This window comes from Equus caballus, unplaced genomic scaffold, assembly GCF_041296265.1.
Source record: "Equus caballus isolate H_3958 breed thoroughbred unplaced genomic scaffold, TB-T2T haplotype2-0000440, whole genome shotgun sequence".
Taxonomy (NCBI): Eukaryota; Metazoa; Chordata; class Mammalia; order Perissodactyla; family Equidae; genus Equus; species Equus caballus.
This window is the reverse complement of record NW_027222395.1, coordinates 8,319,865-8,347,242: the sequence shown is the minus strand read 5'-3', so window position 1 is coordinate 8,347,242 and position 27,378 is coordinate 8,319,865.

The following is a 27,378-nucleotide window of genomic DNA, read 5'->3' as shown; positions in this document are numbered from 1 at the left end:
GGTACCACCTGCAGAGTATGCCGGAACCAGCTGATCCACTCCCCAGAACCACCTAGTGGACACGCCAAAATCAACTGTCGGCTACGCGAGAACCACTCGGCAGACACTCCGGAATCACATGCCAGGCATTCCGGAACCACCTCTCAGAGGTGCCAGAACCAAATGCCGGACACTCCGGTATCACCTGCCGGGCATGACGGAACCACCTCTCAGAGGTGCCAGAACCACATGCCGGACCTCCGGAATCACCTGCAGGGCACGCTGGAACCACGTGCTGGACATGCCGGAACCACCTACCGGACATGCCGGAACCACCTGCCGGACATTCCGGAACCACGGCTCGACTCGCCGGAACCATTGCCGGACATGCAAAATCACCTGCCGGCTACGCCAGAACCACTTGGCGAACACTCCGATATCACCTGCCGGGCATGCCGGAACCACCTCTGAGACGTGCCAGAACCACATGCCGGACACTCCGGAATCACCTGCCGGGCATGCCGGAACCACCTGCCGGACATGCCGGAACCACCGGCTCGACTCGCCGGAACCATTGCCGGACATGCAAAATCACCTGCCGGCTATGCCAGAACCACTTGGGGAACACTCCGGAATCACCTCCCGGGCATGGCGGAACCACCTCTCAGACATGCCGGAACCACATGCCAATGACACCGGAAGCACATGCCGAGCACGCCAGAACCACATGCTCGACTCGCCAAAACCACCTGATGGACACGCCAAAATCACCTTCTGGCTACGCGACATCCATTTGGTGAAAACTTCGGAATCACCTGCCGGGCTGGCTGGAACCACCTGCCGGTCACGCCAACATCACCTGCCAGCTATGCCAGAACCACTTGGCGGACACCATGGAAACACCTGTCGGGCCGGCCGGAACCACCTATCTGACGTGCCAGAACCATGTGCCTGAGATGCCGGAAACACACCCCGAACAGACCGAAACCACCTGCCAGACCCGCCTGAACCACCTGCCGAGCACGCCGGAACCACCTACTCGACTCGCTGGAACCACCTACCTGACACGCTAAGATCACCTGCCGGGTATGCCACAACCACTTGGTGGACACTCCGGCATCATCTGCCGGACATGCAAGAACCAGCTCTCAGACACACGAGAACCACGTGCCAGACACGCCGGAATCACCTGCTGAGCATGCCTGAGCCAAATGCTCAACTTGCAAGAAACACCTGCCAGACACGCCAAAATCACCTGCCGGGTACGCCAGAACCACGTGGCGGACACTCCGGAATCACCTGTCGGGCATGCCGGAACCAACTCTCAGACGTGCCAGAACCTCGTGCCGGTCACGCCAGAACCACCTGCCGGACACGCCGGAACCACCGGCTCGACTCGCCGGAACCACCGCCGGACATGCAAAATGACCTGCCGGCTACGCCAGAACCACTTGGCGAACACTCCGGAATCGCCTGTCGGGCATGCCGGAACCGCCTCTCAGACTTGCCAGAACCATGTTCCGGACACGCCGGTAACACCTGCCGGACACGCCGGAACCACCGGCTCGACTCGCCGGAACCACCGCCGGACATGCAAAATGACCTGCCGGCTACGCCAGAACCACTTGGTGAACACTCCGGTATCACCTGCCGGGCATGCCGGAACCACCTCTCAGAGGTGCCAAAACCACATGCCGGACACTCCCGAATCACCTGCCGGGAATGCCGGAACCACCTGCCGGACATGCCCGAACCACCGGCTCGACTCGCCGGAACCATTGCCGGACATGCAAAATCACCTGCCGGCTACGCCAGAACCACTTGGCGAACACTCCGGAACCACCTGATGGGCATGCCGGAACCACCTCTCAGAGGTGCCAGAACCACATGCCGGACACTCCGGAATCACCTGCCGGGCATGCCGGAACCCTCTCTCAGAAGTGCCAGAACCACATGCCGGACGCTCCGGAATCACCTGCCGGGCATGCCGGAACCATCTCTCAGACGTGCCAGAACCATGTTCCGGACACGCTGGTACCACCTGCCGAGCTCGCCGGAACCACCTGCTGGACACGCCAAAATCACCTGCCGGCTACGCCACAACCATTTGGTGAACTCTTCGGAATCACCTGCCAGGCTGGCTGGAACCACCTGTTGGTCACGCCAACATCAACTGCCAGCTATGCCAGAACCACTTGGCGGACACCAGGGAAACACCTGTCGGGCCGGCGGGAACCACCTCTCAGACGTGTCAGAAGCATGAGCCTGAGATGCCGGAACCACTCCCCGAACAGACCGAAACCACCTGCCAGACCCGCCTGAACCCCCTGGCGAGCACGCCTGATCCACCTGCTCAACTAGCCGGAACCAACTTCCTGACACGCGAAAATCACCTGCCAGGTATACAAGAACCACTTGGTGGACACTCCGGAATCATCTGCCGGAGATGCCAGAACCAGCTCTCAGACACACCAGAACCACGTGCCAGAGACGCCGGAAGCACCAGCTGAGCATGCCTCAGCCACCTGCTCGACTCGCAAGATACACCTGTCGGACAGGCGAAAATCACCTGCCGGGTACGCCAGAAACACTTGGCGGAATCACCTGTCGGGCGTGCCGGAACCACCTCTCAGACTTGCCAGAACCATGTTCTGGACACGCCGGTACCACCTGCCGAGTATGCCGGAACCAGCTGATCCACTCCCCAGAACCACCTAGTGTACACGCCAAAATCAACTGCCGGCTACGCCAGAACCACTCGGCAGACACTCCGGAATCACATGCCAGGCAGTCCGGAACCACCTCTCAGAGGTGCCAGAACCAAATGCCGGACACTCCGGTATCACCTGCCGGGCATGCCGGAACCACCTCTCAGAGGTGCCAGAACCACATGACGGACACTCCGGATTCACCTGCCGGGCATGCTGGAACCACGTGCTGGACATGCCGGAACCACCTGCCGGACATGCCGGAACCACCTGCCGGACATTCCGGAACCACCGGCTCGACTCGCCGGAACCAATGCCGGACATGCAAAATCACCTGCCGGCTACGCCAGAACCACTTGGCGAACACTCCGGTATCACCTGCTGGGCATGCCGGAACCACCTCTCAGAGGTGCCAGAAACACAAGCCGGACACTCCGGAATCACCTGCCGGCCATGCCGGGTCCACCTGCCAGACATGCCGGAACCACCGGCTCGACTCGCGTGCACCATTGCCGGACATGCAAAATCACCTGCCGGCTATTCCAGAACCACTTGGGGAACACTCCGGAATCACCTGCCGGGCATGGCGGTACCACCTCTCAGACATGCCGGAACCACATGCCAATGACACCGGAAGCACCTGCCGAGCACGCCAGAACCACCTGCTCGACTCGCCAAAACCACCTGATGGACACGCCTAAATCACCTTCCGGCTACGCCACAACCATTTGGTGAACACTTCGGAATCACCTGCCGGGCTGGCTGGAACCACCTGCCGGTCACGCCAACATCACCTGCCAGCTATGCCAGAACCACTTGCCGGACACCATGGAAACACCTGTCGGGCCGGCCGGAACCACCTATCAGACGTGCCAGAACCATCTGCCTGAGATGCTGGAACCACACCCCGAAAAGACCGAAACCACCTGCCAGACCCGCCTGAACCACCTGCCGAGCACGCCGGAACCACCTACTCGACTCGCTGGAACAACCTACCTGACACGCTAAAATCACCTGCCGGGTATGCCACAACCACTTGGTGGACACTCCGGAATCATCTGCCGGACATGCCAGAACCAGCTCTCAGACACACCAGAACCACGTGCCAGACACGCCGGAAGCACCTGCTGAGCATGCCTGAGCCAAATGCTCGACTTGTAAGAAACACCTGCCAGACATGCCAAAATCAGCTGCCGGGTACGCCAGAACCACGTGGCGGACACTCCGGAATCACCTGCCGGGCATGCCGGAACCATCTCTCAGACGTGCCAGAACCATGTTCCGGACACGCTGGTACCACCTGCCGAGCTCGCCGGAACCACCTGCTGGACACGCCAAAATCACCTGCCAGCTACGCCAGAACCACACGGCAGACACTCCGGAATCACCTGCCGGGCTGGCTGGAACCCCTGCCGGTCACGCCAACATCACCTTTAAGCTACGCCAGAACCACTTGGCGGACACTCCGGAAACACCTCTCCGGCCGGCCGTAACCACCTCTCAGACGTGCCAGAACCATGTGCCTGAGATGCCGGAACCACTCCCCGAACAGACCGAAACCACCTGCCAGACCCGCCTGAACCCCCTGGCGAGCACGCCTGATCCACCTGCTCAACTAGCCAGAACCAACTTCCTGACACGCCAAAATCACCTGCCAGGTATACAAGAACCACTTGGTGGACACTCCGGAATCATCTGCCGGAGATGCCAGAACCAGCTCTCAGACACACCAGAACCACGTGCCAGAGACGCCGGAAGCACCAGCTGAGCATGCCTCAGCCACCTGCTCGACTCGCAAGATACACCTGTCGGACAGGCGAAAATCACCTGCCGGGTACGCCAGAAACACTTGGCGGACGCTCCGGAATCACCAGTCGGGCGTGCCGGAACCACCTCTCAGACTTGCCAGAACCATGTTCTGGACACGCCGGTACCACCTGCCGAGTATGCCGGAACCAGCTGATCCAACCCCAGAACCACCTAGTGGACACGCCAAAATCAACTGCCGGCTACGCCAGAACCACTTGGCGAACACTCCGGTATCACCTGACGGGCATGCCGGAACCACCTCTCAGAGATGCCAGAACCAAATGCCGGACACTCCGGTATCACCTGCCGGGCATGCCGGAACCACCTCTCAGAGGTGCCAGAACCACATGCTGGACACTCCGGAATCACCTGCCGGGCATGCTGGAACCACGTGCTGGACATGCCGGAACCACCTGCCGGACATGCCGGAACCACCTGCCGGACATTCCAGAACCACCGGCTCGACTCGCCGGAACCATTGCCGGACATGCAAAATCACCTGCCGGCTACGCCAGAACCACTTGGGGAACACTCCGGAATCACCTGCCGGGCATGGCGGAACCACCTCTCAGACATGCCGGAACCACATGCCAATGACACCGGAAGCACCTGCCGAGCACGCCAGAACCACCTGCTCGACTCGCCAAAACCACCTGATGGACACGCCTAAATCCCCTTCCGGCTACGCCACAACCATTTGGTGAACACTTCGGAATCACCTGCCGGGCTGGCTGGAACCACCTGCCGGTCACGCCAACATCACCTGCCAGCTATGCCAGAACCACTTGCCGGACACCATGGAAACACCTGTCGGGCCGGCCGGAACCACCTATCAGACGTGCCAGAACCATGTGCCTGAGATGCTGGAACCACACCCCGAACAGACCGAAACCACCTGCCAGACCCGCCTGAACCACCTGCCGAGCACGCCGGAACCACCTACTCGACTCGCTGGAACAACCTACCTGACACGCTAAAATCACCTGCCGGGTATGCCACAACCACTTGGTGGACACTCCGGAATCATCTGCCGGACATGCCAGAACCAGCTCTCAGACACACCAGAACCACGTGCCAGACACGCCGGAAGCACCTGCTGAGCATGCCTGAGCCAAATGCTCGACTTGTAAGAAACACCTGCCAGACACGCCAAAATCAGCTGCCGGGTACGCCAGAACCACGTGGCGGACACTCCGGAATCACCTGCCGGGCATGCCGGAACCATCTCTCAAACGTGCCAGAACCATGTTCCGGACACGCTGGTACCACCTGCCGAGCTCGCCGGAACCACCTGCTGGACACGCCAAAATCACCTGCCGGCTACGCCACAACCATTTGGTGAACTCTTCGGAATCACCTGCCGGGCTGGCTGGAACCACCTGTTGGTCACGCCAACATCAACTGCCAGCTATGCCAGAACCACTTGGCGGACACCAGGGAAACACCTGTCGGGCCGGCGGGAACCACCTCTCAGACGTGTCAGAAGCATGAGCCTGAGATGCCGGAACCACTCCCCGAACAGACCGAAACCACCTGCCAGACCCGCCTGAACCCCCTGGCGAGCACGCCTGATCCACCTGCTCAACTAGCCGGAACCAACTTCCTGACACGCGAAAATCACCTGCCAGGTATACAAGAACCACTTGGTGGACACTCCGGAATCATCTGCCGGAGATGCCAGAACCAGCTATCAGACACACCAGAACCACGTGCCAGAGACGCCGGAAGCACCAGCTGAGCATGCCTCAGCCACCTGCTCGACTCGCAAGATACACCTGTCGGACAGGCGAAAATCACCTGCCGGGTACGCCAGAAACACTTGGCGGACGCTCTGGAATCACCTGTCGGGCGTGCCGGAACCACCTCTCAGACTTGCCAGAACCATGTTCTGGACACGCCGGGACCACCTGCCGAGTATGCCGGAACCAGCGGATCCACTCCCCAGAACCACCTAGTGGACACGCCAAAATCAACTGCCGGCTAGGCCGGAACCACCGGCTCGACTCGCCGGAACCACCGCCGGACATGCAATATGACCTGCCGGCTACGCCAGAACCAGTTGGCGAACACTCTGGAATCACCTGACGGGCATGCCGGAACCACCTCTCAGAGGTGCCAGAACCACATGCCGGAAACTCCGGTATCACCTGCCGGGCATGCCGGAACCACCTCTCAGAGGTGCCAGAACCACATGCTGGACACTCCGGAATCACCTGCGGGGCATGCCGGAACCACCTCTCAGACTTGCCAGAACCATGTTCCGGACACACCGGTACCACCTGCCGAGTATGCCGGAACCACCTGATCCACTCCCCAGAACCACCTGCTGGACACCCCAGAATCACCTGCCGGCTACGCCAGAACCACTCGGCAGACACTCCGGAACCACCTGCCGGGCATGCCGGAACCACCTCTCAGAGGTGCCAGAACCACATGCCGGACACTCCGGAATCACCTGCCGGGCATGCCGGAACCATCTTTCAGACGTGCCAGAACCATGTTCCGGACACGCCGGTACCACCTGCCGAGCTCACCGGAACCACCTGCTGGACACGCCAAAATCACCTGCCGGCTACGCCAGAACCATTCAGCAGACACTCCGGAATCACCTGCCGGGCATGCCGGAACCATCTCTCAGTTTTGCCAGAACCATGTTCCGGACATGCCGGAACCACCTGCCGAGCGCTTGGGAACCACCTGCTGGACACGCCAAAATCACCTGCCGGCTACGCCAGAACCACTCGGCAGACACTCGGGAATCACATGCCAGGCATTCCGGAACCACCTCTCAGAGGTGCCAGAACCAAATGCCGGACACTCCTGTATCACCTGCCGGGCATGCCGGAACCACCTCTCAGAGGTGCCAGAACCACATGCCGGACACTCCGGAATCACCTGCCGGGCATGCCGGAACCACCGGCTCGACTCGCCGGAACCATTGCCGGACATGCAAAATCACCTGCCGGCTACGCCAGAACCACTTGGCGAACACTCCGGAATCACCTGCCGGGCATGGCGGAACCACCTCTCAGACATGCCGGAACCACATGCCAATGACACCGGAAGCACCTGCCGAGCTCGCCGGAACGACATGCTGGACACGCCAAAATCAGCTGCCGGCTACTCCAGAACCATTCAGCAGACACTCCGGAATCACCTGCCGGGCTGGCTGGAACCACATGCCGGTCACGCCAACATCACCTTTCAGCTACGCCAGAACCACTTGGCGGACACTCCGGAAACACCTGTATGGCCTGCCGGAACCACCTCTCAGACGTGCCAGAACCATGTGCCTGAGATGCCGGGACCACACCCCGAACAGACCGAAACCACCTGCCAGACCCGCCTGAACCCCCTGGCGAGCACGCCTGATCCACCTGCTCAACTAGCCAGAACCACCTTCCAGACACGCCAAAATCACCTGCCAGGTCTACCAGAACCACTTGGTGGACACTCCGGAATCATCTGCCGGACATGCCAGAACCAGCTCTCAGACACACCAGAACCACGTGCCAGAGACGCCGGAAGCACCAGCTGAGCATGCCTCAGCCACCTGCTCGACTCGCAAGATACACCTGTCGGACATGCCAAAATCACCTGCCGGGTATGCCAGAAACACTTGGCGGACGCTCCGGAATCACCAGTCGGGCGTGCCGGAACCTCCTCTCAGACTTGCCAGAACCATGTTCTGGACACGCCGGTACCACCCGCCGAGTATGCCGGAACCAGCTGATCCACTCCCCAGAACCACCTAGTGGACACGCCAAAATCAACTGCCGGCTACGCCAGAACCACTTGGCAGACATTCCGGAATCGCATGCCAGGCATTCCGGAACCACCTCTCAGAGGTGCCAGAATGACATGCCGGACACTCCGGAATCACCTGTCGGGCATGCCGGAACCAACACTCAGACGTGCCGGAACCTCGTGCGGGACACGCCAGAACCACCTGCCGGACAGACCGGAAACACCTGCTGGACACGCCGGAACCACCGGCTCGACTCGCCGGAACCACCGCCGGACATGCAAAATGACCTGCCGGCTACGCCAGAACCACTTGGCGAACACTCCGGAATCACCTGTCGGGCATGCCGGAACCACCTCTCAGAGGTGCCAGAACCACATGCCGGACACTCCGGTATCACCTGCCGGGCATGCCGGAATCACCTCTCAGAGGTGCCAGAACCACATGCTGGACACTTCGGAATCATCTGCCGGAAATGCCAGAACCAGCCCTCTGACACACCGGAACCACGTGCCGGACACGCCAGAAGCACCTGCCGGGCATGCCGGAACCACCGGCTCGACTCGCCGGAACCACCGCCGGACATGCAAAATGATTTGCCGGCTACGCCAGAACCACTTGGCGAACACTCCGGAATCACCTGTCGGGCATGCCGGAACAGCCTCTCAGACTTGCCAGAACCATGTTCCGGACACGCCGGTACCACCTGCCGAGTATGCCGGAACCACCTGATCCTCTCCCCAGAACCACCTGCTGGACACGCCAGAATCACCTGCCGACTACGCCAGAACCACTCGGCAGACACTCCGGAATCACCTGCCGGGCTGGCTGGAATCACCTGCCGGTCACGCCAACATCAACTTTCACCTACGCCAGAACCACTTGGCGGACACTCCGGAAACACCTGTCGGGCCGGCCGGAACCATCTCTCAGACGTGACAGAACCATGTGCCTGAGTTGCCGGAACCACTCCCCGAACAGACCAAAACCACCTGCCAGACCCGCCTGAAACCCCTGGCGAGCACGCCTGATCCACCTGCTCAACTAGCTGGAACCAACTTCCTGACACGCCAAAATCACCTGCCAGGTCTACCAGAACCACTTGGTGGACACTCCGGAATCATCTGCCGGACATGCCAGAACCAGCTCTCAGACACACCAGAACCACGTGCCAGAGACGCCGGAAGCACCAGCTGAGCATGCCTGAGCCACCTGCTCAACTTACAAGAAACACCTGTCGGACATGCCAAATCACCTGCCGGGTACGCCAGAAACACTTGGCGGACGCTCCAGAATCACCTGTTGGGCGTGCCGGAACCACCTCTCAGACTTGCCAGAACCATGTTCTGGACACGCCGGGACCACCTGCCGAGTATGCCGGAACCAGCTGATCCACTCCCCAGAACCACCTAGTGGACACGCCAAAATCAACTGCCGGCTAGGCCGGAACCACCGGCTCGACTCGCCGGAACCACCGCCGGACATGCAATATGACCTGCCGGCTACGCCAGAACCAGTTGGCGAACACTCTGGAATCACCTGACGGGCATGCTGGAACCACCTCTCAGAGGTGCCAGAACCACATGCCGGAAACTCCGGTATCACCTGCCGGGCATGCCGGAACCACCTCTCAGAGGTGCCAGAACCACATGCCGGAAACTCCGGTATCACCTGCGGGGCATGCCGGAACCACCTCTCAGACTTGCCAGAACCATGTTCCGGACACACCGGTACCACCTGCCGAGTATGCCGGAACAACCTGATCCACTCCCCAGAACCACCTGCTGGACACCCCAGAATCACCTGCCGGCTACGCCAGAACCACTCGGCAGACACTCCGGAACCACATGCCGGGCATGCCGGAACCACCTCTCAGAGCTTCCAGAACCACATGCCGGACACTCCGGAATCACCTGCCGGGCATGCCGGAACCATCTTTCAGACGTGCCAGAACCATGTTCCGGACACACCGGTACCACCTGCCGAGCTCGCAGGAACCACCTGCTGGACACGCCAAAATCACCTGCCGGCTACGCCAGAACCATTCAGCAGAACCTCCGGAATCACCTGCCGGGCATGCCGGAACCATCTCTCAGATTTGCCAGAACCATGTTCCGGACATGCCGGAACAACCTGCCGAGCTCGGGGGAACCACCTGCTGGACACGCCAAAATCACCTGCCGGCTACGCCAGAACCACTCGGCAGACACTCCGGAATCACAGGCCAGGCATTCCGGAACCACCTCTCAGAGGTGCCAGAACCAAATGCCGGACACTCCTGTATCACCTGCCGGGCATGCCGGAACCACCTCTCGGAGGTGCCAGAACCACATGCCGGACACTCCGGAATCACCTGCCGGGCATGCCGCAACCACCGGCTCGACTCGCCGGAACCATTGCCGGACATGCAAAATCACCTGCCGGCTACGCCAGAACCACTTGGCGAACACTCCAGAATCACCTGCCCGTCATGGCGGAACCACCTCTCAGACATGCTGGAACCACATGCCAATGACACCGGAAGCACCTGCCGAGCTCGCCGTAACGACATGCTGGACACGCCAAAATCAGCTGCCGGCTACGCCAGAACCATTCAGCAGACACTCCGGAATCACCTGCCGGGCTGGCTGGAACCACATGCCGGTCACGCCAACATCACCTTTCAGCTACGCCAGAACCACTTGGAGGACACTCCGGAAACACCTGTAGGGCCGGCCGGAACCACCTCTCAGACGTGCCAGAACCATGTGCCTGAGATGCCGGAACCACACCCCGAACAGACCGAAACCACCTGCCAGACCCGCCTGAACCCCCTGGCGAGCACGCCTGATCCACCTGCTCAAGTAGCCAGAACCACCTTCCAGACACACCAAAATCACCTGCCAGATCTACCAGAACCAGTTGGTGGACACTCCGGAATCATCTGCCGGACATGCCAGAACCAGCTCTCAGACACACCAGAACCACGTGCCAGAGACGCCGGAAGCACCAGCTGAGCATGCCTCAGCCACCTGCTCGACTCGCAAGATACACCTGTCGGACATGCCAAAATCACCTGCCGGGTATGCCAGAAACACTTGGCGGACGCTCCGGAATCACCAGTCGGGCGTGCCGGAACCTCCTCTCATACTTGCCAGAACCATGTTCTGGACACGCCGGTACCACCCGCCGAGTATGCCGGAACCAGCTGATCCACTCCCCAGAACCACCTACCGGACACACCAAAATCAACTGCCGGCTACGCCAGAACCACTTGGCAGACATTCCGGAATCGCATGCCAGGCATTCCGGAACCACCTCTCAGAGGTGCCAGAACGACATGCCGGACACTCCGGAATCACCTGTCGGGCATGACGGAACCAACACTCAGACGTGCCGGAACCTCGTGCCGGACACGCCAGAACCACCTGCCGGACAGACCAGAAACACCTGCTGGACACGCCGGAACCATTGCCGGACATGCAAAATCACCTGCCGGCTACGCCAGAACCACTTGGCGAACACTCCGGAATCACCTGCTGGGCATGCCGGAACCACCTCTCAGACGTGCCAGAACCGCATGCCAGACACTCCGGAATCACCTGCCGGTCATGCCGGAACCACCTGCCGGACATGCCGGAACCACCGCCTCGACTCGCCGGAACCGTTGCCGGACATGCAAAATCACCTGCCGGCTATGCCAGAACCACTTGGGGAACACTCCGGAATCACCTGCCGGGCATGGCGGAACCACCTCTCAGACATGCCGGAACCACATGCCAATGACACCGGAAGCACCTGCCGAGCACGCCAGAACCACCTGCTCGACTCGCCAAAACCACCTGCTGGACACGCCAAAATCACCTGCCGGCTACGCCACAACCATTTGGTGAACACTTCGAAATCACCTGCCGGGCTGGCTGGAACCACCTGCCGGTCACGCCAACATCACCTGCCAGCTACGCCAGAACCAATTGGCAGACACTCCGGAAACACCTCTCCGGCAGGCCGTAACCACCTCTAAGACGTGCCAGAACCATGTGCCTGAGATGCCGGAACCACTCCCCGAACAGACCGAAACCACCTGCCAGACCCGCCTGAACCCCCTGGCGAGCACGCCTGATCCACCTGCTCAACTAGCCGGAACCACCTTCCTGACACGCTAAAATCACCTGCGGGGTATGCCACAACCACTTGGTGGACACTCCGGAATCATCTGCCGGACATGCCAGAACCAGCTCTCAGACACACCAGAACCACGTGCCAGACACGCCGGAAGCACCTGCTGAGCATGCCTGAGCCAAATGCTCGACTTGCAAGAAACATCTGCCAGACACGCCAAAATCACCTGCCGGGTACGCCAGAACCACGTGGCGGACACTCCGGAATCACCCGGCGGGCATGCCGGAACCAAGTCTCAGACGTGCCAGAACCTCGTGCCGGTCACGCCAGAACCAACTGCCGGACAGACCGGAAACACCTGCTGTATATGCCGCAACCACCGGCTCGACTCGCCGGAACCACCGCCGGACATGCAAAATGACCTGCCGGCGACGCCAGAACCACCTGGCGAACACTCCGGAATCACCTGTCGGGCCTGCCGGAACCGCCTCTCAGACTTGCCAGAACCATGTTCCGGACACGCCGGTACCACCTGCCGAGAATTCCGGAACCACCTGATCCACTCCCCAGAAACACCTGCTGGATACGCCAGAATCACCTGCCGGCTACTCCAGAACCACTTGGCAGACACTCCGTAACGAACTGCCAGGCATGCCGGAACCACCTCTCAGAGGTGCCAGAACCGCATGCAGGACACTCCGGAATCACCTGCCGGGCATGCCGGAACCACCTCTCAGAGGTGCCAGAACCACATGCCGGACACTCCGGTATCACCTGCCGGGCATGCCGGAACCACCTCTCAGAGGTGCCAGAACCACATGCTGGACACTCCGGAATCATCTGCCGGAAATGCCAGCACCAGCCCTCTGACACACCAGAACCACGTGCCGGACACGACGGAAGCACCTGCCGGGCATGCCGGAACCACCGGCTCGACTCGCCGGAACCACCGCCGGACATGCAAAATGATTTGCCGGCTACGCCAGAACCACTTGGCGAACACTCCGGAATCACCTGTCGGGCATGCCGGAACCGCCTCTCAGACTTGCCAGAACCATGTTCCGGACACGCCGGTACCACCTGCCGAGTATGCCGGAACCACCTGATCCTCTCCCCAGAACCACCTGCTGGACACGCCAGAATCACCTGCCGACTACGCCAGAACCACTCGGCAGACACTCCGGAACCACCTGCCGGGCATGCCGGAACCACCTCTCAGAGGTGCCAGAACCACATGCCGGACACTCCGGAATCACCTGCCGGGCATGCCGGAACCATCTCTCAGACGTGCCAGAACCATGTTCCGGACACGCTGGTACCACCTGTCGAGCTCGCCAGAATCACCTGCTGGACACGCCAAAATCACCTGCCAGCTACGCCAGAACGACACGGCAGACACTCCGGAATCAGACATGTCAGAACCATGTGCCTGAGATGCCGGAACCACTCCCCGAACAGACCGAAACCACCTGCCAGACCCGCCTGAACCCACTGGCGAGCACGCCTGATCCACCTGCTCAACTAGCTGGAACCACCTTCCTGACACGCCAAAATCACCTGCCGGCTATGCCACAACCATTTGGTGAACTCTTCGTAATCACCTGCCGGGCTGGCTCCAGAACCACTCGGCAGACTCTCCGGAACCACCTGCCGGGCATGCCGGAACCACCTCTCAGACATGCCGGAACCACATGCCAATGACACCGGAAACACCGGCCGTGCATGCCAGAACCACCTGCTCGACTCGCCAAAACCACCTGCTGGACATGCCAAAATCACCTGCCGGCTACGCCACAACCATTTGGTGAACTCTTCGGAATCACCTGCCGGGCTTGCTGGAACCAACTCTCAGACGTGCCAGAACCTCGTGCCGGACACGCCAGAACCACTTGCCGGACAGACCAGAAACACCTGCTGGACACGCCGGCACCACCGGCTCGACTCGCCGGAACCACCGCCGGACATGCAAAATGACATGTCGGCTACGCCAGAAGCACTTGGCGAACACTCCAGAATCACCTGTCGGGCATGCCAGAACCACCTCTCAGACTTGCCAGAACCATGTTCCTGACACGCCGGTACCACCTGCCGAGTATGCCGGAACCACCTGATCCACTCCCCAGAACCACCTGGACTACGCCAGAACCACTAGGCAGACACTCCGGAATCACATGCCAGGCATTCCGGAACCACCTCTCAGAGGTGCCAGAACCAAATGCCGGACACTCCGGTATCACCTGCCGGGCATGCCAGAACCACCTGCTGGACATGCCGGAATCACCTGCCGGACTTGCCGGAACCACCGGCTCGACTCGCCGGATCCATTGCTGGACATGCAAAATCACCTGCCGGCTATGCCAGAACCACTTGGGGAACACTCCGGAATCACCTGCCGGGCATGGCGGAACCACCTCTCACACATGCCGGAACCACATGCCAATGACACCGGAAGCACCTGCCGAGCACGCCAGAATCACCTGCTCGACTCGCCAAAACCAGCTTCTGGACACGCCAAAATCACCTTCCGGCTACGCCACAACCATTTGGTGAACACTTCGGAATCACCTGCCGGGCTGGCTGGAACCACCTGCCGGTCACGCCAACATCACCTGCCAGCTATGCCAGAACCACTTGGCGGACACCATGGAAACACCTGTCGGGCCGGCCGGAACCGCCTATCTGACGTGCCAGAACCATGTGCCTGAGATGCTGGAACCACACCCCGAACAGACCGAAACCACCTGCCAGACCCGCCTGAACCCCCTGGCGAGCACACTGGAACCACCTTCTCGACTCGCTGGAGCCACCTACCTGACATGCTAAAATCACCTTCCGGGTATGCCACAACCACTTGGTGGACACTCCGGAATCATCTGCCGGACATGCCAGAACCAGATCTCAGACACACCAGAACCACGTGCCAGACACGCCGGAAGCACCTGCTGAGCATGCCTGAGCCAAATGCTCGACTTGCAAGAAACACCTGCCAGACACACCAAAATCACCTGCCGGGTACGCCAGAACCACGTGGCGGACACTCCGGAATCACCTGTCGGGCATGCCGGAACCAACTCTCAGACGTGGCAGAACCTCGTGCCGGTCACGCCAGATCCACCTGCCGGAAACGCCGGAACCACCGGCACGACTCGCCGGAACCACCGCCTGACATGCAAAATGACCAGCCGGCTACACCAGAACCACTTGGCGAACACTCCGGAATCACCGGTCCGGCATGCCGGAACCACCTCTCAGACTTGCCAGAACCATGCTCCGGACACGCCGGTACCACCTGCAGAGTATGCCGGAACCACCTGATCCACTCCCCAGAACCAACTGCTGGACATGCCAGAATCAACTGCCGACTACGCCAGAACCACTCGGCAGACACTCCGGAACCACCACCCGGGCATACCGGAACCACCTCTCACAGGTGCCAGAACCACATGTCGGACACTCCGGAATCACCTGCCGGGCATGCCGGAACCATCTCTCAGACGTGCCAGAACCATGTTCCGGACACGCTGGTACCACCTGCTGAGCTCACCAGAACCACCTGCTGGACACGCCAAAATCACCTGCCAGCTACGCCAGAACGACACGGCAGACACTCCGGAATCACCTGCCGGGCTGCCTGGAACCACCTGCCAGTCACGGCAACATCACCTTTCAGCTACGCCAGAAACACTTGGCGGACGCTCCGGAATCACCTGTCGGGCATGCCGGAACCAACTCTCAGACGTGCCAGAACCTCGTGCCGGTCACGCCAGAACCACCTGCCGGACACGCCGGAACCACCGGCTCGACTTTCCGGAACCACCGCCGGACACGCAAAATGAACTGCCGGCTACGCCAGAGCCACTTGGTGAACACTCCGGAATCACCTGTCGGGCATGCCGGAACCGCCTCTCAGACTTGCCAGAACCACATGCCGGACACTCCGGAATCACCTGCCGGGCATGCCGGAACCTCCTCTCAGAGGTGCCATAACCACATGCCGGACACTCCGGAATCACCTGCCGGGCATGCCGGAACCATCTCTCAGACGTGCCAGAACCAAGTTCCGGACACGCTGGTACCACCTGCCGAGCTCGCCGGAACCACCTGCTGGACACGCCATAATCACCTGCCAGCTACGCCAGAACCACTTGGCGAACACTCCGGAATCACCTGCCGGGCATGGCGGAACCACCTCTCAGACATGCCGGAACCACATGCCAATGACACCGGAAGCACCTGCAGAGCACGACAGAACCACCTGCTCGACTCGCCAAAACCACCCGCTGGACACACCAAAATCACGTGCCGGCTACGCCAGAACCATTCAGCAGACACTCCGGAATCACCTACCGGGCATGCCGGAACCATCTCTCAGATTTGCCAGAACCATGTTCCGGACATGCCGGAACCACCTGCCGAGCGCTTGGGAACCACCTGCTGGACACGCCAAAATCACCTGCCGGCTACGCCAGAACCACTCGGCAGACACTCGGGAATCACATGCCAGGCATTCCGGAACCACCTCTCAGAGGTGCCAGAACCAAATGCCGGACACTCCTGTATCACCTGCCGGGCATGCCGGAACCACCTCTCAGAGGTGCCAGAACCAAATGCCGGACACTCCGGAATCACCTGCCGGGCATGCCGCAACCACCGGCTCGACTCGCCGGAACCATTGCCGGACATGCAAAATCACCTGCCGGCTACGCCAGAACCACTTGGCGAACACTCCGGAATCACCTGCCGGGCATGGCGGAACCACCTCTCAGACATGCCGGAACCACATGCCAATGACACCGGAAGCACCTGCCGAGCTCGCCGGAACGACCTGCTGGACACGCCAAAATCAGCTGCCGGCTACGCCAGAACCATTCAGCAGACACTCCGGAATCACCTGCCGGGCTGGCTGGAACCACATGCCGGTCACGCCAACATGACCTTTCAGCTACGCCAGAACCACTTGGCGGACACTCCGGAAACACCTGTAGGGCCGGCCGGAACCACCTCTCAGACGTGCCAGAACCATGTGCCTGAGATGCCGGAACCACACCCCGAACAGACCGAAACCACCTGCAAGACCCGCCTGAACCCCCTGGCGAGCACGCCTGATCCACCTGCTCAACTAGCCAGAACCACCTTCCAGACACGCCAAAATCACCTGCCAGGTCTACCAGAACCACTTGGTGGACACTCCGGAATCATCTGCCGGACATGCCAGAACCAGCTCTCAGACACACGAGAACCACGTGCCAGAGACGCCGGAAGCACCAGCTGAGCATGCCTCAGCCACCTGCTCGACTCGCAAGATACACCTGTAGGACATGCCAAAATCACCTGCCGGGTATGCCAGAAACACTTGGCGGACGCTCCGGAATCACCTGTCGGGCGTGCCGGAACCTCCTCTCAGACTTGCCAGAACCATGTTCTGGACACGCCGGTACCACCCGCCGAGTATGCCGGAACCAGCTGATCCACTCCCCAGAACCACCTAGTGGACACGCCAAAATCAACTGCCGGCTAGGCCGGAACCACCGGCTCGACTCGCCGGATCCACCGCCGGACATGCAATATGACCTGCCGGCTACGCCAGAACCAGTTGGCGAACACTCTGGAATCACCTGACGGGCATGCCGGAACCACCTCTCAGAGGTGCCAGAACCACATGCTGGACACTCCGGAATCACCTGCGGGGCATGCCGGAACCACCTCTCAGACTTGCCAGAACCATGTTCCGGACACACCGGTACCACCTGCCGAGTATGCCGGAACCACCTGATCCACTCCCCAGAACCACCTGCTGGACACCCCAGAATCACCTGCCGGCTACGCCAGAACCACTCGGCAGACACTCCGGAACCACCAGCCGGGCATGCCGGAACCACCTCTCAGAGGTGCCAGAACCACATGCCGGACACTCCGGAATCACCTGCCGGGCATGCCGGAACCATCTCTCAGATTTGCCAGAACCATGTTCCGGACATGCCGAAACCACCTGCCGAGCTCGGGGGAACCACCTGCTGGACACGCCAAAATCACCTGCCGGCTACACCAGAACCACTCGGCAGACACTCGGGAATCACATGCCAGGCATTCCGGAACCACCTCTCAGAGGTGCCAGAACCAAATGCCGGACACTCCTGTATCACCAGCCGGGCATGCCGGAACCACCTCTCAGAGGTGCCAGAACCACATGCCGGACACTCCGGAATCACCTGCCGGGCATGCCGGAACCATCTCTCAGATTTGCCAGAACCATGTTCCGGACATGCCGGAACCACCTGCCGAGCGCTTGGGAACCACCTGCTGGACACGCCAAAATCACCTGCCGGCTACGCCAGAACCACTCGGCAGACACTCGGGAATCACATGCCAGGCATTCCGGAACCACCTCTCAGAGGTGCCAGAACCAAATGCCGGACACTCCGGAATCACCTGCCGGGCATGCCGCAACCACCGGCTCGACTCGCCGGAACCATTGCCAGACATGCAAAATCACCTGCCGGCTACGCCAGAACCACTTGGCGAACACTCCGGAATCACCTGCCGGGCATGGCGGAACCACCTCTCAGACATGCCGGAACCACATGCCAATGACACCGGAAGCACCTGCCGAGCTCGCCGGAACGACCTGCTGGACACGCCAAAATCAGCTGCCGGCTACGCCAGAACCATTCAGCAGACACTCCGGAATCACCTGCCGGGCTGGCTGGAACCACATGCCGGTCACGCCAACATGACCTTTCAGCTACGCCAGAACCACTTGGCGGACACTCCGGAAACACCTGTAGGGCCGGCCGGAACCACCTCTCAGACGTGCCAGAACCATGTGCCTGAGATGCCGGGACCACACCCCGAACAGACCGAAACCACCTGCCAGACCCGCCTGAACCCCCTGGCGAGCACGCCTGATCCACCTGCTCAACTAGCCAGAACCACCTTCCAGACACGCCAAAATCACCTGCCAGGTCTACCAGAACCACTTGGTGGACACTCCGGAATCATCTGCCGGACATGCCAGAACCAGCTCTCAGACACACCAGAACCACGTGCCAGAGACGCCGGAAGCACCAGCTGAGCATGCCTCAGCCACCTGCTCGACTCGCAAGATACACCTGTCGGACATGCCAAAATCACCTGCCGGGTATGCCAGAAACACTTGGCGGACGCTCCGGAATCACCAGTCGGGCGTGCCGGAACCTCCTCTCAGACTTGCCAGAACCATGTTCTGGACACGCCGGTACCACCCGCCGAGTATGCCGGAACCAGCTGATCCACTCCCCAGAACCACCTAGTGGACACGCCAAAATCAACTGCCGGCTACGCCAGAACCACTTGGCAGACATTCCGGAATCGCATGCCAGGCATTCCGGAACCACCTCTCAGAGGTGCCAGAATGACATGCCGGACACTCCGGAATCACCTGTCGGGCATGCCGGAACCAACACGCAGACGTGCCGGAACCTCGTGCCGGACACGCCAGAACCACCTGCCGGACAGACCGGAAACACCTGCTGGACACGCCGGAACCACCGGCTCGACTCGCCGGAACCACCGCCGGACATGCAAAATGACCTGCCGGCTACGCCAGAACCACTTGGCGAACACTCCGGAATCACCTGTCGGGCATGCCGGAACCACCTCTCAGAGGTGCCAGAACCACATGCCGGACACTCCGGTATCACCTGCCGGGCATGCCGGAACCACCTCTCAGAGGTGCCAGAACCACATGCTGGACTTTCTGGAATCATCTGCCGGAAATGCCAGAACCAGCCCTCTGACGCACCAGAACCACGTGCCGGACACGCCGGAAGCACCTGCCGGGCATGCCGGAACCACCGGCTCGACTCGCCGGAACCACCGCCGGACATGCAAAATGATTTGCCGGCTACGCCAGAACCACTTGGCGAACACTCCGGAATCACCTGTCGGGCATGCCGGAACAGCCTCTCAGACTTGCCAGAACCATGTTCCGGACACGCCGGTACCACCTGCCTAGTATGCCGGAACCACCTGATCCTCTCCCCAGAACCACCTGCTGGACACGCCAGAATCACCTGCCACTACGCCAGAACCACTCGGCAGACACTCCGGAATCACCTGCCGGGCTGGCTGGAATCACCTGCCGGTCACGCCAACATCACCTTTCACCTACGCCAGAACCACTTGGCGGACACTCCGGAAACACCTGTCGGGCCAGCCGGAACCACCTCTCAGACGTGCCAGAACCATGTGCCTGAGTTGCCGGAACCACTCCCCGAACAGACCGAAACCACCTGCCAGACCCGCCTGAAACCCCTGGCGAGCACGCCTGATCCACCTGCTCAACTAGCTGGAACCAACTTCCTGACACGCCAAAATCACCTGCCAGGTCTACCAGAACCACTTGGTGGACACTCCGGAATCATCTGCCGGACATGCCAGAACCAGCTCTCAGACACACCAGAACCACGTGCCAGAGACGCCGGAAGCACCAGCTGAGCATGCCTGAGCCACCTGCTCGACTTACAAGAAACACCTGTCGGACATGCCAAATCACCTGCCGGGTACGCCAGAAACACTTGGCGGACGCTCCAGAATCACCTGTTGGGCGTGCCGGAACCACCTCTCAGACTTGCAAGAACCATGTTCTGGACACGCCGGGACCACCTGCCGAGTATGCCGGAACCAGCTGATCCACTCCCCAGAACCACCTAGTGGACACGCCAAAATCAACTGCCGGCTAGGCCGGAACCACCGGCTCGACTCACCGGAACCACCGCCGGACATGCAATATGACCTGCCGGCTACGCCAGAACCAGTTGGCGAACACTCTGGAATCACCTGACGGGCATGCCGGAACCACCTCTCAGAGGTGCCAGAACCACATGCTGGACACTCCGGAATCACCTGCGGGGCATGCCGGAACCACCTCTCAGACTTGCCAGAACCATATTCCGGACACACCGGTACCACCTGCCGAGTATGCCGGAACCACCTGATCGACTCCCCAGAACCACCTGCTGGACACCCCAGAATCACCTGCCGGCTACGCCAGAACCACTCGGCAGACACTCCAGAACCACCTGCCGGGCATGCCGGAACCACCTCTCAGAGGTGCCAGAACCACATGCCGGACACTCCGGAATCACCTGCCGGGCATGCCGGAACCATCTTTCAGACGTGCCAGAACCATGTTCCGGACACGCCGGTACCACCTGCCGATCTCACCGGAACCACCTGCTGGACACGCCAAAATCACCTGCCGGCTACGCAAGAACCATTCAGCAGACACTCCGGAATCACCTGCCGGGCATGCCGGAACCATCTCTCAGATTTGCCAGAACCATGTTCCGGACATGCCGGAACCACCTGCCGAGCTCGGGGGAACCACCTGCTGGACACGCCAAAATCACCTGCCGGCTACGCCAGAACCACTCGGCAGACACTCGGGAATCACATGCCAGGCATTCCGGAACCACCTCTCAGAGGTGCCAGAACCAAATGCCGGACACTCCTGTATCACCTGCCGGGCATGCCGGAACCACCTCTCAGAGGTGCCAGAACCACATGCCGGACACTCCGGAATCACCTGCCGGGCATGCCGGAACCACCGGCTCGACTCGCAGGAACCATTGCCGGACATGCAAAATCACCTGCCGGCTACGCCAGAACCACTTGGCGAACACTCCAGAATCACCTGCCGGTCATGGCGGAACCACCTCTCAGACATGCCGGAACCACATGCCAATGACACCGGAAGCACCTGCCGAGCTCGCCGGAACGACCTGCTGGACACGCCAAAATCAGCTGCCGGCTACGCCAGAACCATTCAGCAGACACTCCGGAATCACCTGCCGGGCTGGCTGGAACCACATGCCGGTCACGCCAACATGACTTTTCAGCTACGCCAGAACCACTTGGTGGACACTCCGGAAACACCTGTAGGGCCGGCCGGAACCACCTCTCAGACGTGCCAGAACCATGTGCCTGAGATGCCGGAACCACTCCCCGAACAGACCGAAACCACCTGCCAGACCCGCCTGAACCCCCTGGCGAGCACGCCTGATCCACCTGCTCAACTAGCCAGAACCACCTTCCAGACACGCCAAAATCACCTGCCAGATCTACCAGAACCAGTTGGTGGACACTCCGGAATCATCTGCCGGACATGCCAGAACCAGCTCTCAGACACACCAGAACCACGTGCCAGAGACGCCGGAAGCACCAGCTGAGCATGCCTCAGCCACCTGCTCGACTCGCAAGATACACCTGTCGGACATGCCAAAATCACCTGCCGGGTATGCCAGAAACACTTGGCGTACGCTCCGGAATCACCAGTCGGGCGTGCCGGAACCTCCTCTCATACTTGCCAGAACCATGTTCTGGACACGCCGGTCCCACCCGCCGAGTATGCCGGAACCAGCTGATCCACTCCCCAGAACCACCTACCGGACACACCAAAATCAACTGCCGGCTACGCCAGAACCACTTGGCAGACATTCCGGAATCGCATGCCAGGCATTCCGGAACCACCTCTCAGAGGTGCCAGAACGACATGCCGGACACTCCGGAATCACCTGTCGGGCATGACGGAACCAACACTCAGACGTGCCGGAACCTCGTGCCGGACACGCCAGAACCACCTGCCGGACAGACCGTAAACACCTGCTGGACACGCCGGAACCACCGGCTCGACTCGCCGGAACCACCGCCGGACATGCAAAATGACCTGCCGGCTACGCCAGAACCACTTGGCGAACACTCCGGAATCAGATGTCGGGCATGCCGGAACCACCTCTCAGAGGTGCCAGAACCACATGCCGGACACTCCGGTATCACCTGCTGGGCATGCCGGAACCACCTCTCAGAGGTGCCAGAACCACATGCTGGACACTCCGGAATCATCTGCCGGAAATGCCAGAACCAGCCCTCTGACACACCAGAACCACGTGCCGGACACGCCGGAAGCACCTGCCGGGCATGCCGGAACCACCGGCTCGACTCGCCGGAACCACCGCCGGACATGCAAAATGATTTGCCAGCTACGCCAGAACCACTTGGCGAACACTCCGGAATCACCTATCGGGCATGCCGGAACCGCCTCTCAGACTTGCCAGAACCATGCTCCGGACACGACGGTACCACCTGCCGAGTATGCTGGAACCACCTGATCCACTCCCCAGAACCACCTGCTGGACACGCCAGAATCACCTGCCGACTACGCCAGAACCACTCGGCAGAACCTCCGGAACCACCTGCCGGGCATGCCGGACCCACCTCTCAGAGGTGCCGGAACCACATGCCGGACACTCCGGAATCACCTGCCGGGCATGCCGGAACCACCTCTCAGAGGTGCCGGAACCACATGCCGGACACTCCGGAATCACATGCCTGGCATTCCGGAACCATCTCTAAGACGTGCCAGAACCATGTTCCGGACACGCTGGTACCACCTGCCGAGCTCGCTGGAACCACGTGCCGGTCACGCCAACATCACCTCTCAGCTACGCCAGAACCACTTGGCGGACACTCCGGAAACACCTCTCCGGCCGGCCGGAACCACCTCTCAGACGTGCCAGAACCATGTGCCTGAGATGCCGGAACCACTCCCCGAAGAGACCGAAACCACCTGCCAGACGCGCCTGAACGCCCTGGCGAGCACGCCTGATCCACCTGCTCAACTAGCCGGAACCACCTTCCTGAGACGCCAAAATCACCTGCCGGCTACGCCACAACCATTTGGTGAACTCTTCGGAATCACCTGCCGGGCTGGCTCCAGAACAACTCAGCAGACACTCCGGAACCACCTGCCGGGCATGCCGGAACCACCTCTCAGACATGCCGGAACCACATGCCAATGACACCGGAAGCACCTGCCGAGCACGCCAGAACCACCTGCTCGACTCGCCAAACCACCTGCTGGACACGCCAAAATCACCTTCCGGCTACGCCACAACCATTTGGTGAACACTTCGGAATCACCTGCCGGGCTGGCTGGAACCACCTGCCGGTCACGCCAACATCACCTGCCAGCTATGCCAGAACCACTTGCCGGACACCATGGAAACACCTGTCGGGCCGGCCGCAACCACCTCTCAGACGTGCCAGAACCATGTGCCTGAGATGCTGGAACCACACCCCGAACAGACCGAAACCACCTGCCAGACCCGCCTGAACCACCTGCCGAGCACGCCGGAACCACCTACTCGACTCGCTGGAACAACCTACTTGACACGCTAAAATCACCTGCCGGGTACGCCAGAACCATGTGGCAGACACTCCGGAATCACCTGTCGGGCATGCCGGAACCAGCTCTCAGACGTGCCAGAACCTCGTGCCGGTCACGCCAGAACCACCTGCCGGACACGCTGGAACCACCGGCTCAACTCGCCGGAACCACCGCTGGACATGCAAAATGACCTGCCGGCCACGCCAGCACCACTTGGCGAACACTCCGGAATCACCTGTCGGGCATGCCGGAACCACCTCTCAGACTTGCCAGAAACATGTTCTGGACACGCCGGAACCACCTGCAGAGTATTCCGGAACCACCTGATCCACTCCCCAGAACCACCTGCTGGACACGCCAGAATCACCTGCCGACTACGCCTGAACCACTCGGCAGACACTCCGGAACCACCTGCCGGGCATGCCGGACCCATCTCTCAGACGTGCCGGAACCACATGCCGGACACTCCGGAATCACCTGCCTGGCAATCCGGAACCATCTCTAAGACGTGCCAGAACCATGTTCCGGACACGCTGGTACCACCTGCTGAGCTCGCTGGAACCACCTGCCGGTCACGCCAACATCACCTCTCAGCTACGCCAGAACCACTTGGCGGACACTCCGGAAACATCTCTCCGGCCGGCCGGAACCACCTCTCAGACGTGCCAGAACCATGTGCCTAAGAAGCTGGAACCACTCCCCGAACAGAACGAAACCACCTGCCAGACCCGCCTGAACCCCCTGGCGAGCACGCCTGATCCACCTGCTCAACTAGCCGGAAACCCCTTCCTGACACGCCAAAATCACCTGCCAGGTATACCATAACCACTTGGTGGACACTCCGGAATCATCTGCCGGAGATGCCAGAACCAGCTCTCAGACACACCAGAACCACGTGCCAGAGACGCCGGAAGCACCAGCTGAGCATGCCTCAGCCACCTGCTCGACTCGCAAGATACACCTGTCGGACAGGCGAAAATCACCTGCCGGGTACGCCAGAAACACTTGGCGGACGCTCCGGAATCACCTGTCGGGCGTGCCGGAACCACCTCTCAGACTTGCCAGAACCATGTTCTGGACACGCCGGTACCACCTGCCGAGTATGCCGGAAGCAGCTGATCCACTCCCCAGAACCACCTAGTGGACACTCCAAAATCAACTGTCGGCTACGCCAGAACCACTCGGCAGACACTCCAGAATCACATGCCAGGCATTCCGGGACCACCTCTCAGAGGTGCCAGAACCAAATGCCGGACACTCCGGTATCACCCGCCGGGCATGCCGGAACCACCTCTCAGAGGTGCCAGAACCACGTGCCGGACACTCCGGAATCACCTGCCGGGCATGCCGGAACCACCTGCCGGACATGCCGGAACCACCGGCTCGACTCGCCGGAACCATTGCCGGACATGCAAAATCACCGGCCGGCTACGCCAGAACCACTTGGCGAACACTCCAGAATCACCTGCCAGGCATGGCGGAACCACCTCTCAGACATGCCGGAACCACATGCCAATGACACCGGAAACCCCTGCCGAGCACGCCAGAACCACCTGCTCGACTCGCCAAAACCACCTGCTGGGCACGCCAAAATCACCTGCCGGCTACGCCACAACCATTTGGTGAACTCTTCCGAATCACCTGCCGAGCTGGCTGGAACCACCTGCCGGTCACGCCAACATCACCTGCCAGCTATGCCAGAACCACTAGGCGGAAACCATGGAAACACCTGTCGGGCCGCCCAGAACCACCTATCAGACGTGCCAGAGCCATGTGCCTGAGATGCCGGAACCACACCCCGAACAGACCGAAACCACCTGCCAGACCCGCCTGAACCACCTGCCGAGCACGCCAGAACCACCTACTCGACTCGCCGGAACCACCTACCTGACACTCTAAAATCACCTGCCGGGTATGCCACAATAACTTGGTGGACACTCCGGAATCATCTGCCGGACATGCCAGAACCACCTCTCAGACACACTGGAACCATGTGCCGGACACGCCGGAAGCATCTGCTGATCATGACTGAGCCAAATGCTCGACTTGCCAGAAACACCTGCCAGACACGCCAAAATCACCTGCCGGTTACGCCAGAACCACGTGGCGGACACTCCGGAATCACCTGTCGGGCATGCCGGAACCACCTCTCAGAGGTGCCAGAACCACATGCCGGACACTCCAGAATCACCTGCCTGGCATGCCGGAACCATCTCTCAGACGTGCCAGAACCATGTTCCGGACACGCCGGTACCACCTGCCGAGCTCGCCGGAACCACCTGCTGGACACGCCAAAATCACCTGCCGGCTACGCCAGAACCACTCGGCAGACACTCCGGAATCACATGCCGGCCTGGCTGTAACCACCTGCCGGTCACGCCAACATCACCTTTCAGCTACGCAAGAACCACTTGGCGGACACTCCGGAAACACCTGTCGGGACGGCCGGAACCACCTCTCAGACGTGCCAGAACCATGTGCCTGAGATGCCGGAACCACTCCCCGAACAGACCGAAACCACCTGCCAGACCCGCCTGAACCCCCTGGCGAGCACGCCTGATCCACCTGCTCAACTAGCCGGAACCACCTTATTGACACGCCAAAATCACCTGCCAGGTATACCAGAACCACTTGGTGGACACTCCGGAATCATCTGCCGGACATGCCAGAACCAGCTCTCAGACACACCAGAACCACCTGCCAGAGACGCCGGAAGCACCAGCTGAGCATGCCTGAGCCACCTGCTCGACTCCCAGGAAACACCTGTCGGACATGCCAAAATCACCTGCCGGGTACGCCAGAAACACTTGGCGGACGCTCCGGAATCACCT